Genomic DNA, 14938 nt, shown 5'->3' with positions numbered 1-14938 from the left:
TACGGCCCTAAAAAGACCAAAAAAAAAAAAAAAAAAAAAAAAAAAAAGCCTGGCAAAGGTACAAAGCAAGTGATTGCTGCAGAGGGCTGGTTTTACCTCCCCCTGGGGGCCATTTGGTTACCCAGGACTATAATGGCCAGTGAGTTAATGGCTTAAAATTGAAGCTGATCTCTTTGGACACCATGGCTTCAAGTGACTGTTACCTTTTCTGTTGTGACAGTGGCACGTACAGTTCCCCCAGCAAGGTCACTAGCATCCTGTGAGTGCAATGATTCTAGGGTCTTACTGGGGTATCCAGGTACCCTGTGTGGCTGTATTTGGGGGGACTGCCTGATTTACATAAGAGAGATTCACAGGGGCAGTCCAGGGGATTTCTTGCTCCCAGGTTGTCTCTCTGGAGTTTGGGGTCCTGGGGCCTCTTCACCTGAGTGTGTTGTACCCACAAAGTGATCCCCTGCAACTTGAGGGCAGAATGGCTGGTCAGGGTCACCAAGTGGGACCCATTCCATTTAGAAGTGAGTTGATCCTGTGGGCTGCCTGTTTTTTAGGTTTTTAGGTACATCCAGTCTTTTTTTTTTTTCTCCTTCTTCGGCCACACCAGTGGAGGCATATAGAGGTTCCCTGGCCAGGGATTGAAGCCAAGCCCTATCTGTGACCTATGTAGCTGTGGCAATGTAGGATCCTTAACCCACTGTGCAGGAGCAATGCCAGAGACAAGCCAGATCAGAAACCCACTGCACCACATCAGGAACTCCTGGTCAGAAGGGGTGAAGGGCCACATTGGTGGTGCAGGCAGCAGCTGATTACCATATTCCCTGATTGCTTTCATTGTTTTCCTACCTGGAGGGCATACTACCTGTTGGGCATACCTGGTATATTTCCATTTCAAGGGGAGTAAAGGGTCTTGTCTCATGGGCTTGGGGAATGGGTCTATTATACATCAATTCAAATGCATTTAACTTTATCTCTTGGAGCAAATTACTCTCTGAGCAGGGCAGTTGGGAGTAACTTAATCCAATCTCCCTGAGTCTCCTGGCAGTTTGGCTAAGGTTCCTTTTTAGATCTGATGGATCTCTCTACTTTTTCCAATGGCTGGGGTCTCCAGGTTGAGTGAAAAATTCATTTTATGCCCAGGGCACTTGTTATCCCTTTGGTTGCTTGAGACAGGAGACATAAATGCTGGGTCGTTATCACGTTATAGGAATCCTGGGAGCCCCAACCTGGGGATTATCTCATTTAGTCATACTTTAGCCACTTTGGCTGTTATTTAGTTCTAGTGGGGAATGCTTCTACTCACTCTGAAAATGTGTGCACTAACACCAAGATACCTGAAGTTGCCTGATGCTATCAACATAACTATGAAACCAACCTGCCATCATGCCCAGGATACGTCCCTCTGGTCTGAATGGGCCTTCTCTGGGGGTCTCCAGGGCAGTCTGGTGTCAAGGTTATTCATTGTGTATAAGGGGCATGTCTCAACTATACTACCAGTTATACTTTTCATGCCAGGAGTTACCATGACCTCACTTGACCCATTACATAGGGACCCCTTCATAGTGAGTTCCCGGATGAGTTCCCTGATGGTGTGACATGTTCATTAACTAGCCACACATTTTCTCCTAGATCTCTATTGAAGCCCCATTTCTGGGTTGTGTCTAGATCTTTTTTTTGTAAAGACTGGGGAGTGATTGGATGGACCTGGCCTCTTAGGCATGAGGGGTAATTGCCAAGTTACTGGTTCTAGGGCTGACTTTTTGGCAATTCTATCCACTTCATTGTCTCCCTTTTTTCCTCTGAGTTCCCTTTTTGATGACCCCTACAGTGAATCACTTCCATTTTTTTTTTTTTTCCAGAAACTGCCCTGCTTCTAGGAATCTCAGTATGTTTAAGTCATGTTTCACTGGTTTATTCTGAACACTAAGCATACCCTTTTCTCTAAATAGCCTGCAGTGTAGGATGGCAAACACTTACTGAGAATCTGCAGAAGCATTTAGGATCTTCCCTGTCCAGAGCCTAAGGCTTGAGCAAGGGCTCCTTTTGGGTGGAAATTCCTGAGGGTAGGCTTTGTGCCTCTGACTGGGATCTGGGAAATCTCCCCTAGCCTCTTCTCCTCTCATAAAACCTTCCTGTCAATGAACTATTCCTCTTCAGCATCTGGGAGATTACTTCTTAGTCAGGGTGACCAGAATGGATTCTGTATGTGATACAGTCATGCTCTAGGGGCCCGTTTCTGTGGGTAGCAGGGTAACAGGTTTTCATGGTGACCATTGGGTTGTCTAAAAGCCTAATGTGAACTTGAACTGAGCTTCTAGATTATAGCCCTTCTGTTCCATCAGAGCTCACTAAAGCTGAACCTGCTATATTCACTTGGTGATGGGCTGACCAAATATAAACTTTTCTCCTTCTTTAGCAGGGTGATAGTAGATGCTACTGCCTGTAGGCAAGAGGCCAACCCTTAGTGGTTTGATTTGTTTAGAGAAATAAGATACCTCTCCTCCCCCCAAAAAGTGGTCTGAGTTTTTGAGCTAATACCCCAAGGGTGATTCCTCTTTTCCTGAATGTAAAGGTCACAGGGTTTAGCTAAGTCTGAGAGGGCCAAGGCAGGGGCCTGGAGCAACTGCCTTTTCATTACTTTAAAGGCCCCTTTACATTCTGAATTACATTCAAAAGGATCCTTATGCTTTCCTTTCAACTTTTCCTTTAAGGCCCAACTATTGGAACAAAATAAGTGATCCAGAGGCAGCAAAACATGGCCACCTAAGGATTGCCCCCCCCCCCCACCCCCAGCTGTTTTCTAGTTCTAAGAAAGGCAAGGCTTCAAATAGTCTTCATTCCTTTCCTGGGGTGGGCTTCCCTGAACTTCTGTGAGAATGAAACCTAGGTAGGTCACCCTCCTTTGTGGTATTTGAGCCTTTTTCTTGGACACTTTATATTCTTTCAGCTGGATGATTCATGATGGTTACAGTATTTTTTGTCAGGGTTCTCTCTTCCAGATGTAAATCTCAGAGGTCTTTAGCTAAAGTTTCCCCAAAACTAGTGGGGGGGATTTTTGAATCCTTGAGGGCAGGGCTCTCTAGCAGTATTATTGGTTTTGTTGCATGTTTGGGTCCTGCCACACAAAAGCAAAAATTTCTTGTGATGCTGAGGCTAATGGAATATAGAAAGTGGCATCTTTAAAATCTAATTCAGAATACTGGGCCCTGGTGGACCCTAGAGTGCAGCAGGGTGTAGGGATTTGGGACTACTGAATGTATATCAGTTTGTCACATATATAATACTGAATGTAGATCCTCTGTGGCCTCACTGACTGCTCTGAGGTCCTGTTCCATCCAGTATTCCCCATTGGGTTTCTCTACATGGAGAATGTAGGGGTATTACAGGCTGATTGGCATGATCTAAGAAAGCCCTGGATAGCAGGAGCAATGCTCCATGAGGCTTTCTGTAAGAGAAGGTTCTGTCTTCTCTTGGGCTATGTGTGATCAGGTTTTAGATGGACCATCACAGGACTGGCTCCTACAGCCTGTTCCACCAGTCCCTGGGCCCAGACCTCGGGGTTTACTTTGGGGAGGTTGACTTGCTCTATCCAGAGAGCTTTCTCTTCAGCCATTAACATTATAATCTTGGAGTTCCCGTCATGGAGCAGCAAAAACGAATCCGACTAGGAACCATGAGGTTGCAGGTTCGCTCTCTGGCCTCATTCAGTGGGTTAAGGATCCAGCATTGCTGTGAGCTGTGGTGTAGGTTGCAGACGTGGCTCAGATCTGATGTTGCTGTGGTGTAGGCCGGCAGCTGTAGCTCCATTTGGACCCCTAGCCTGGGAACCTCTATATGCCGCAGGTGCGGCCCTAAAAAAAGAAAAAAAAAGAAAAAAAAAAAGAAGAAAAAAAAAACCATTGTAATCACATGTTCTCTGTCTAAGGAATGCCAGTCTCCAGTTTCCGTCCCATTAGATGGATAGCAACCACCAGTTTATGCAAAATAGCTCTTCCTAGCAGGGGTACAGGGCATTTGGGGACATACAGGAAGGAATGGGTGAGCCTGTGTTCATCCAGCTTGCATTCTAATGGCTCTCTAGTAATGACCATTCTTGGGCCTTCCATGGTACCCCCATAATTTTACAATTCTTTTGGCCAAGTTTGCTTGATCTTGTGTTGAGATCTGAGTAAGTGGCACTAGTATTGACTAAGAATTTGACAATCTTTCCTGGTGTCTTATGTCAGCCGGGTATGACGATTGGAGTGCTAGTTCAGGAGGCTCCTGGCCCTGTTATACTCCATCTGTTTGGACCACTTGCCTTCCATGGTAGTGGCTGGGATTTGCCATTTCCATTCCTCTTCAGGGTCGGTGAGGGTATTCTCTTTTCCAGAGTGCCTCTTGTTTATGTATGGAACAATGGTTGGTCCTAGTTTCCTAGACTTGTGATCCCTGGGTGGGGACTTGGGGATATTTGCCAAAGTGGAGAGTCTCTGTCAGTGGTTAATCCGGATTCCGTGATGACCAGTTGATATTGGAGGGCAACAGCCAGTAGGTGGGCTTGCCCCTGGACCTTTTTAATCCTCTGATTTTTTTCTTCTGTCTTTGGAGTATATGTGTACATTAAAATATCATTCGTGCATTCCAAAATAACTTAAAATCCACCTAGTCCAAAATTAAGCTTAACATAGTCTACACTTACCAGTAGTTTCTATCACAGTGAATGGTCTTTTCATCCACTCAGTTGCATAAGTCAGAAACCTGAGAGACATCAATAGGAAAGTGATATGGGATTAATCAGTGAGGCTTTTTAGATCTTATTCCTCACAAAGGAGGATACAATTAAAAGTAGTTATACAAAAAATAAACATGAGTTCCCGAGGTGGCTCAGCAGTAACAAACCCAACTAGTATCCATGAGGATGCAGGTTCGATCCCTGGCCTTGCTCAGGGGGTTGGGGATCCCTGTCATCATGAGCTGTGGTGTAGGTTGCAGACATGACTCCGTTCTAGTGTTGCTGTGGCTGTGGTATAGGCTGGTGGCTACAGCTCCGATTCAACCCCTAACCTGGGAACTTCCATATGCTGTAGGTTTGGCCCTAAAAAAGACAAAAAAAAAAAAAAAAAAAAAAAAAAAAAAAGAAAAAGAAAAGAAAAAGAAAAAGTAAACAAAGTAAGAGTAGAAATATAAGATATTTCTGGAGAAGCTGTAGTGCAAGTTGATGAAAGCACATACAAATTCTTCCTGGGTTCATATTCAATTCCTCTATACTCATTTGTGAAGGCTAGTATAGATAAGGCCAAACATAAGGTGACTCTCAGAAAGATATCTTCCCAACCACTTTTGGATTTTCTCTGGAAAAGTGACACAGTACTTTATTGGGCTGAGCCTTTAAAAAGAGACATTGTTTCTCTCAATGCCAGTGGATAGATCTGCTTTGAATCATCACTTATTATCAAAAATGCATTTGGACACCAGTGTTCAAAGTGCTCTTCTAACTTCAGTCTTTTCCCAAACAGGGTGGGTGTACCAGATCTGGGGCAACAAATTAAAAGGTTTTAGCTTGTTTGTGTTCATTTCCAGAGAACTTGCTTCTGAAAAAGATACATTTTCTATTTTTCAACTACAGGATAATGCATCTGGAGTAACTGTTCTGGTACTTTCAGAATTAGCTGGAGAGCCTTGTTGCTGCCTTAAGAGATTTTAAATATATAGTTTATTTCAGTAATTGCTTTATTTTATAGTGCTCTTACTTCCTGTAAGTGCACTTTGTGTATGTGGCAACTGTTTTTCCTTTAATTATAAGGTTAAGTATCATATAATTACAGGGTAAATATGCAGTTATTTCTGTCCTGTGTGACAGTATTTAGGTAACTTGGTATTTGTACAGAAAAAAAATTTGGTTGTTCTTGGGAGTCTTTCCTTTGAGTCCCACATAAATTAAGCTCTAGTGTAAAATTCGATCATGTATTATATTATTTTTCTTTTTAAATCATTGTAGGTGCCAGACCAAAGTACACCTTTATGAAATAAATGACATTACAAAGAGAACTAATATCATAGGGTTTTTAAAAAAATACCATCACAAAAAAACTCTCATAAGTTTCAAGTAAAACATTTATTATGGTACCTTTAATTTAGTGCTTCTCAATTTTAAATTTTATCTTTTGTCATTGTTATTAACTCTTAGCTTAAAATCTAATACATCTAACTGAAAATAAGAAAAAAAAAACAGAGCCACGATTTAGAGAATATTCAAATACTAACTCTATAAACTAAAATAATAAAAGTGAAAATAATGAACACTTTCAGTTTTCTTAACTGTTACTATACTTATTAAACATATTTTATTTTGTGATTTTTGTAAGCACAGAATGTCCAACTTATCATCCACTTGTAGAATGATTTTAGAATTTTAATGATTTTAAAAAAGATATGTTTTATATTTTAGTATCTTCTCATTAATCATGCCTAATAACCAAATAGGTATGATTCATTAATCTAATTCATTCTATAGGTATTTGTTTGATGCTTACTGTGTTCCAGAACTGACCATACTGTAGTGTGTTTCATTATCTAGTGGGACAGATAAACCAATAATTGTAATTTGTGTTAAAAGTTCCCTAATATTGCTCCATAGAAGGCCCAGATGTGGCACACAGGAGAGGGTCATCGGTTATAATGAGGGCAGACAAGGGAGACTAGGAGCGAAAGAAATTAGATCTTGGAAGGTGAAAAACTGCCCTGTAGACAGACCATACAAATTTCAAAGACATATGTATATTACGATTTTTAAAAAGACAATAATGGCCACTACCTATTAAAGCTAGATAGAGAGAAATAGTAGTTTTATTTAGCAGCAGGTCGAATATCCACATGATTCTATTAAGCTAAAGATTATATACAACAGCTTAGAGTCTACTAATAATGAGGTTATTTAATGGCAAGGGGAATTATAAATAGACTTTCTATTAACCAAAACTATAACCCTAATAGAAATAAAATGAATTGTCCAGTATTGGTAATTAAAGGATGTGAATATGTATGTATAATCTGATGACCCAGAAAATGTCCTGCCATAGAACAGGGGCTACAGAGAACTGACTCTCCTAGCAGCATAGTATCCTCAGCATGAATAGAAATCTACTGCTCCCTAAGGAAAGAACCATCTCTGTCCCCAGCTAGTACACATAGTACAACAAACCAAGTTCACTGGTGCTTTAGTATTGGGTGAGGCATTACACTGTGTTTTGAAAGTGTTAGAGTAAATGTTCTACAGTGTAATGGGTTGCCTGATATCCCACGTGAATTAGAATAGGAGAAATATTTTCTAGGTATGATATGTCCATACTTCTCAAGGGATCTGAAAAGATCCAATTTAAAATATCAGTCTCCACAGTTTACCTTGGAGTTTGTTTTCTCTTTTGCTTCTCAGAATGATCATTATCTTTTAGGCTCACGGTGAATTTGATGCCAACTGAGTATGCTCAAAAACAGCTTCGTGGACTACTAGTCCTTTGTAGTTCTTATCACTATTTCTTTAAAGCCATACTTAAAATACGGGATCCTCCAATATAGACTGGAATTGAAGTTAATCTAATGAAGTAAGATGGTCAGAAGAAATGCTCTAAGAAGTTTTGGAAGTACGCGCCACATGTGGCACAGATGGATAGAGGGTTACTGGGCAACGAATACTCTGGAAAGGTTAACCTCATGCTAAGTATTTATATCAAGAGACAAGATTGCAAGTGAAAGCCATAGGACAAAAGATCTTGTAAGCTATATAGTACATGGGCTTTGTCTTTACGCAACTTTGAGGGAACACTCTTGAGTCTTTTTCAGGTGAAGCAAAACATACCTTCTAACATAAAAGAGTATAAGTTTAGAAGACCTTTTATGTCTTAATATTGTAAACATCAGTTACTTCTTAAATTACAAGGAACACTTTTTCTTATATAAACCACAAAACCACAGCACAAACTGAGCTTGGAGGTGATCAAAAATAAAAGACAAATTAGTTTGTCAATACATAAAAAGATATACATGAACTCCTTGTCAAAACTTCAAAAACAAGGAACATGCCTCCTCACCAAATGCACTTATCAGCTTAAAATCCACTTTATGGTCAATATACAAATATTGGAAAATTAAGAGAAAGGGAGAGGAAAAGGAACAAATGACACAAAATTTTCTTCACTCAATATGTTAACTGAAAATTAAGCTAATCTTTCCTTGATTTTCCATGTAATAGGTCTGTCTTAGAAATAAAGTATAGTCTTTAAAGATCTGATCTAACAAACTGTAATTTATATACTTTGGTATAAAATTTTTAAAGTATTTTATTACTATAAAGTTGACTTTCTATGAAATCTAAGCAATTGGATAAGGTTCAGGTTATGATTTGGGTCTGACAAGTTTAATAAAAGTACTGCATATTTTTAAAAAATCTCTCCTCAATATAACATTTTATAATACTTTAGATTGTCTCTTAAGGAAGAATTACAAGAATGCAAAACATAGTGGAGGAATATAAAGAATCAGTTCTTATTATTTTTTCAGTAGCATTTGCTTAATTTTATTTTCAAATACCACTGTTTGGGTAGATCAGGTAATACTTTGATAACCAAATGTACCAATATATATACATACATATGCATGCATACACACTATAAGAAAACACCCTGTTCAAAAATAAATGGGTTAAGCACAGTTCACAAATTTTTGCCTTTTCTGTTTGCCCTCTGAAAGATATAATCACCACAGCCTACATTTTATTATTGACCAAGAATTGTGTTTGGCTATAAATTGTCCCTTGTACAAACCTAAAATAATGCCCACTATACTTTTCTAATGGTTAATTACATAATCCCATATTGTTGTTGGTTTCTAACTTGTATTAGTTACTGCAGTATTTAATTTTAGGAACAGTTGGTAACCACATGTTTTATATGATAGGGGGAATCTAAACATCTGAAAAAAAATGTTACCTCAGTATATTTTGTGAATATGAATTCTGTGTCCTTCAACAAAATATTTAGTTTCTGACATAAGGGAATCTGAAGATGAGAGATTTCTTTGGGTAGCTGTCAACACTCCCTAGATTTTTTCTTTCATGTTCGCTGTGCTTCCATCATTAGCTCTTAATAATAATACTAACGTGAAGAGTTCTAAAAGATAGACCCTAATATTTTTATTTTTGTGTTCGTATTAGTCCATGTCAAATCTGGTAATTTTTTCTGAGTGTATAAAGTTATGCCCATGAAGATTTCTCTCTGAAGGATAAATTTTATAAAGAAGTGGGCAAACATAAAATTGCAGGTTTTAACCCAAGACAACCCATTGGTCTCCTTTTACTTTCCCTCAGATCTTTTACTTCTTGTAATTATATCAGAGAAGACGTCTTTATAAGGGGCTGGTTTGTCTTTAGCACCTTTCTTTAATTTGCTAACCTCTCCTTTAACAAAGAGCTTGTGTGTTCCCAGCCAGGGCCATTTATATAACTATAGCAGCCAAGAGAATTTAGCTAGTGGGTCTGAAGCAACCCAGAGGAGCATCAATCAATTGAGCACCTGTCATGTTGATAATAAATACTGAAAACTTGGAATCCTGAGTCCACAAACCCAGAGGATGTCCTGTATTTCATCCAGACTTAGTAGCACTGTCCCTTTCATCTGAATCTGAATTTCCTGATGGGTTAGACAAACATGATCTTAGCCACCAAGATTGTGTATGAAACTCACAACAGGCAAATATTCTCTTTTCCTAGATACATTCTCCTGGGCACATACATATTCTTTAGAGAATATCAGACCTTTCTGCTCTAACAACTAAAGTACATGTGTGTTTCTCTACTTTACAGCAGAGAGTGTTGGAAAGGTAATAAAAGTAGCACCTGATAAAGACAGCTTTCCTTCTCTCCTCAAATCTTTGTCCTTTATATTCTCCCAAACAACAATTGGGATTTTCCTGAAACCCCAAAATTTCTTGGGTAATGGAAAAGGATAGACTACCTCTCACTTTGTGGAGAAATTTTAGCAGGCGTAAATGTATGAGACTACACATGTTGCCTAGGGAATTTTTTTTTTTTTTTAATATTTGCTAAACCTATAGTAGAGCTAGTTGGTCCTGAGAGCTGATAACAGAAAAATAAATAAAAAATGCTTTCTGGAGTTCCCGTTATGGCTCAGTGGTTAATGAATTCGACTAGGAACTAGGAGGTTGTGGGTTCAATCCCTGGACTTGGTCAGTGGGTTAAGGATCTGGCGATGCCGTGAGCTGTGATGTAGATTGCAGACGCGGCTCAGATCCCACGTTGCTATGGCTGTGGTTTAGGCCAGCAGCTACAACTCCAATTAGACCCCTAGCCTGGAAATTTCCATATGCCGTGGGTGCAGCCCTAGAAAAGACAAAAAGACAAAAAAAAAAAAAAAAATTGCTTTCTGCCACCAAGAAATTCTGTCTAATGAGTGTAAGAGAAACTATTGTATCTCCAGCATCTGAAACAATGGCTGTGTCTTTATCACTTCTCACTATATGTTTGAATAAATCAATATACAGTTTGACAAGATTGATAGAGATACACATGGGACAAAGGCACAGAGATGTGAAAGAGCAACCCAATTTTACTGATGAAGTAACTGAGGCATAGAGATGTTGAGTAACTTACACACAATATACAGGTACTAAGTGTCAGAATGAGTGTATAATTCCTGTCTCTAGAGCTTGTTTCTTTTACGTGATGCTAAATTACAGTATCATGGTCTAGATAGGGAGTGATCAGGATCAACATACAATACTTAGTTGAACTGGCTTGTCTAACTCAATGCTCCTGGGCCTGCTATCTTCCAATGGTGGCTTCTAAGAATAACTAACTTATTGAGCAGGCTTGACAAAGGCCTGTGCTTCCATGTCTTTTAATTTCATCTGGAGCATTGTGTAGCACCATTATGCACTGACCAGACAGAACCCTTCCCATCCCTTTCACATCCTGAACATCCACAAATCTGGATAAATTTCTGAGAGGGGAGGAGGACAAGGAAGGAGAGAAAGAATTCTAAGAAACCTCTTTGGCTAAGTGCTAAGCTGCATCCTACTGAGGTTTTCTGGTTGATATCCAAGTTTCTGGAAAAAATGAGTAATTATGTGGTCAGAGGGTGGTTCATTAGCTTCTATCATTGTGAAATTCACCTGTCGCCTAATAAAATGTGTGTTTAAAATATTAGTTAAATGGATATAAAAAGAAATCTAAACCAATAGTTTTAATACATTGATTTTGGAACAATTTTAGATTTACAGAAAATTGGCAAATATAGCACAGAGTTCCAATATATGTCCTTCGCCCAGCTTACTCTAATATTAACGTTTTGTATAACCATGGTACATTCATCAAAACTAAAAAAAACCTTACTTATGATTAGGACTCTAAACACTTTACTGAGAAGCACAAAGGTTAATGAATAAATGAAGGTTAAATTCCATACCAGGAGTTCCCGTCGTGGCTCAGTGGTTAACGAATCCGACTAGGAACCATGAGGTTGTGGGTTCGGTCCCTGCCCTTGCTCAGTGGGTTAAAGGATCCGGCGTTGCCATCAGCTGTGGTGTAGGCTGCAGACTCAGCTCGGATCCCACGTTGCTGTGGCTCTGGCGTAGGCTGGCAGCTACAGCTCCGATTAGACCCCTAGCCTGGGAACCTCCATATGCCACAGGAGCAGCCCTAGAAATGGCAAAAAGACAAAAAAAAAAAAAAAATTCCATACCATTGTTTGGAAGACTTTATATTACAGTGAGGCCCACTCTCTCAGAATTAATATATAAACTTAATATAATCCCTATGAATTGCAAGCAGAATTTTCTTTAGGACTTGAAAAAATTTTAAGTTTTATTTTAGAAAAGCAGAGTGATAACAGTTTATCCTACTAGATATTAAAGTATTGTACTTATTTAAAATGATGTGCTATTGATGTAATATAGAGACAAAACAAATAAAAGACAAACTTCAGAAGTATATCTAGACAAACACAAAACTGTGATAAATGTTACAGTTCAAATCAGTCAAAAAGGATGGATTACTGCATAAATACTTTGGGTAAAAATGACCACAGAATCATTTTGATTTTAGGAAGCATAATTCAAAACACAAATTCCTAAGAGTTTGAAATTGTTAAACAAAATAAGAGCACTAAAATTATATATAAGCAATATATGCATATATAATTTTACAGTGAGAAAAGATGTTAAAAAGTAACAAAGGCATTAATATTAAAGTATCAATTTGATTACATATTTTTAATATATTTCCATATAAAAAACTATTCCTGAAGCTGGTAAAAGATGACACTCAAAATACGCCACAGTGTCATAAGGATTATTTCAAACTAAAGGCACTTAAAAAAAAATTTCCAAACAAGTAACAAATGCAAGCAGGGCATTCTAATCTCCCCTTTTCTTCTGAAAACAGGAGATAAAAATTCCCATGTGAAAGATGCCCTTTATATACCAGGAGAAAAGAACCATTCTTCAGTAGGAAGTCCAAGCAGAGAGAATTCTGTACAAACAAACCTTGTGAAAATAGTTCTTATCTTCCTTGAGCCTCCGCATATGTTTTAGTTCTTTTTCTACAATTACCTCTTTTTGTCCAACCTAGTATAAAAGTATTTAGGTTTTGCCACTTCTTTGGGCCACATTTCCTTATGAGGGCTCCATTTCATGTAAAACTTAAATAAATTTGTATGCTTTTCTCCTATTAATGTATCTTATATCAGTTTAATTCTCAGAACCATCCAAAAAACTCTTAAAAAGAGGTAATTTTTTTTCCTTACATGAAAAACATATTAAACTTCCATGTGAAAAAATTCTAATTTTAAAAACAGGTTTAAAAATCCAAACATAGAAAAGATAATTATCCTAAGATCATTTTAAAAGACACTTACAGGCGTTCCCTTGTGGCACAGCTGGTTAAGGATCCGACATTCTCACTGAAGTGGCTTGGGTCTCTGCTCTGGAGTGGGTTCGAGCCCTGGCCTGGGAACTTCCCTATGCTGTAGGTGTGGGAAAAAAAAGAAAAAAAAAAAGCTTTAAAATCAAGACCAAAAAGTTAAAATTCCATCTAGAATAAAAAAATGCACTGTGCAGGAAAAGGTACAAAAAAAGCCAATAAATATTAAAAATATACTCACTCAGAAAGACATGAAACTTTCTAGAAGATACCATTTGTGATTTAGAAAAATGAGAAAGATTTAACTTAAAAATGACCACACCCTGGGTTGTTTTGAAACAAGGATATTGTGGAAAGTCTACAGATAAGATTCCATAGAACCATTCTATGAATCACTTTGGCAATATATAGCTAAACCATTAAAAACTCTGCAATTACATTTTTACTCATCTATCTCTAGGAAACAGTGAAATATTAGGATAAATATTTAACCACAAATACAGTTATCATTGAATCACTTAAATAAAATTAGAGGTAATAGAAAGTCTGTTCTGTAAAGAGTGATTGAGAAAAAATTTCCCTTTATATGCTGAAATACTAGAGATTAATAAAATGCTTTTGAAGATACATATTTATTGATTTCAGAAATGTTTACAATTTATTAGGAGAGCATAGCATAAAATATAACTGCATAAAATATATACATACATAAAAATGTCTGAAAATATGTAGATCAACATTAATTTTTAGTAATAATTATGTATTTCCTTCACTTTTTATTGATATTATTCTTCATCTATATATTTTTTATGGATTTTGTAGTTTAAAAATAAATCACAGAAATTCTCTCTAGGTTAATTAGATAAATTTGATAGACAAATAAATACGACACAAGTTTTCTTTGTACCAAAAGTTTCCACCAGTTGCAATCATTTTCCTAAGCAATGGTATAAAAGGCTTCTAAAAATTTATAGGAAATGAGAATGTTCCATCATTAATATCATTTGAGTTAAGTTAAAAGTCAGATAAGGCCCTAAGGTCATATGGAGTCTTTAATGGAGCATAGGTTTGATTCAATAGAAATGTTATAGCCAAAACATTTGCATCAATGAACTACACATGAATTAAAGATAAGTGAATCAAAAGCCTTAATGCACTGATTTGGAGTCACAAAATTTGTATAATTGTTAAATGTTTCATTAATTTATCAAATGGTTCCTACTTTATGTCCTTTTTGATTTGCAAATTAGAGATAGTACAAAATATATTCAATCTGTGCACCATACAAAATGTTAAGCTAATACTTAGAAAACACTTAGAGAGTTTTTGAAGTATGTAAAGTGTCTATCAATAGAAAGCATATTATGTCTTATAAGAGAAAGACTTATAACTACAGATAATTTTTGAAACAGTATTGAGCTTCAAATATACCTATTTTAATAATAGTACAAAATATAGCAATGTATGATTTAAAGTGGTTTGCTATGTGATTTCATTGAAATTCACATCAACTCTATGAAATAGATAAGTAAATGTCACCTGCCAATTTGTGGAAAATTGAAGCCCAGAGAAGCTAAGATGTATGGTATAATTCTCTGCTGGTCAAGCCACAGTGGCCAGTTATTGATGTCTGTTTTTAAATAGTCTTAACAGATTTTCAGAAGCAGATGGCCAGACTGGTGACAACACCCAAAAACCATTTCCTATGAACATTAGTTAAGAGAGCTGAGCTTGGAGTAAAGATCATGCTGGATATAGATGAGAGCTAGGTTCAAGTGTCACCATGCTAGCTTGGGTAGCAGGGAAGCTCAGACTTACTTTTGTTTTGCTTTGAATCAAAAGAAGCCTAGATTTATAGTTTGGTTCTGCCACTTAGTAACTATGAAACCCAAGGAGTCTTGAGTTCCTTATATTTAAAATGAAGGTTTTGATACCTCCATCTTAGTGGATAAAATGTGGATTTGATTCTGAATCTGAGAAAAAAATACAGATGTTCCCAAAGTTAGTTTAGAGAATGCTTTGAAAACAAAA

At 37.4% G+C, this 14938-nt stretch overlaps 1 long non-coding RNA gene across 1 annotated transcript in view; it reads left to right on the top strand.

Annotated features, from left to right (window-relative positions):
* Nucleotides 1-14938, top strand: part of LOC102160555 (uncharacterized) — a 105831-nt gene that overhangs the window by 596 nt on the left and 90297 nt on the right. The gene's annotated exons all lie outside the window — the stretch shown is intronic.

Source organism: Sus scrofa, chromosome 4, assembly GCF_054392235.1.
Source record: "Sus scrofa isolate SSC_HxYL_T2T_F1_AM1 chromosome 4, Sscrofa_HxYL_maternal_Yorkshire_Landrace_v2.0, whole genome shotgun sequence".
NCBI lineage: Eukaryota > Metazoa > Chordata > Mammalia > Artiodactyla > Suidae > Sus > Sus scrofa.
The sequence above is the reverse complement of the archived record's forward strand: the minus strand, read 5'-3'. Positions and strand labels throughout refer to the sequence as shown.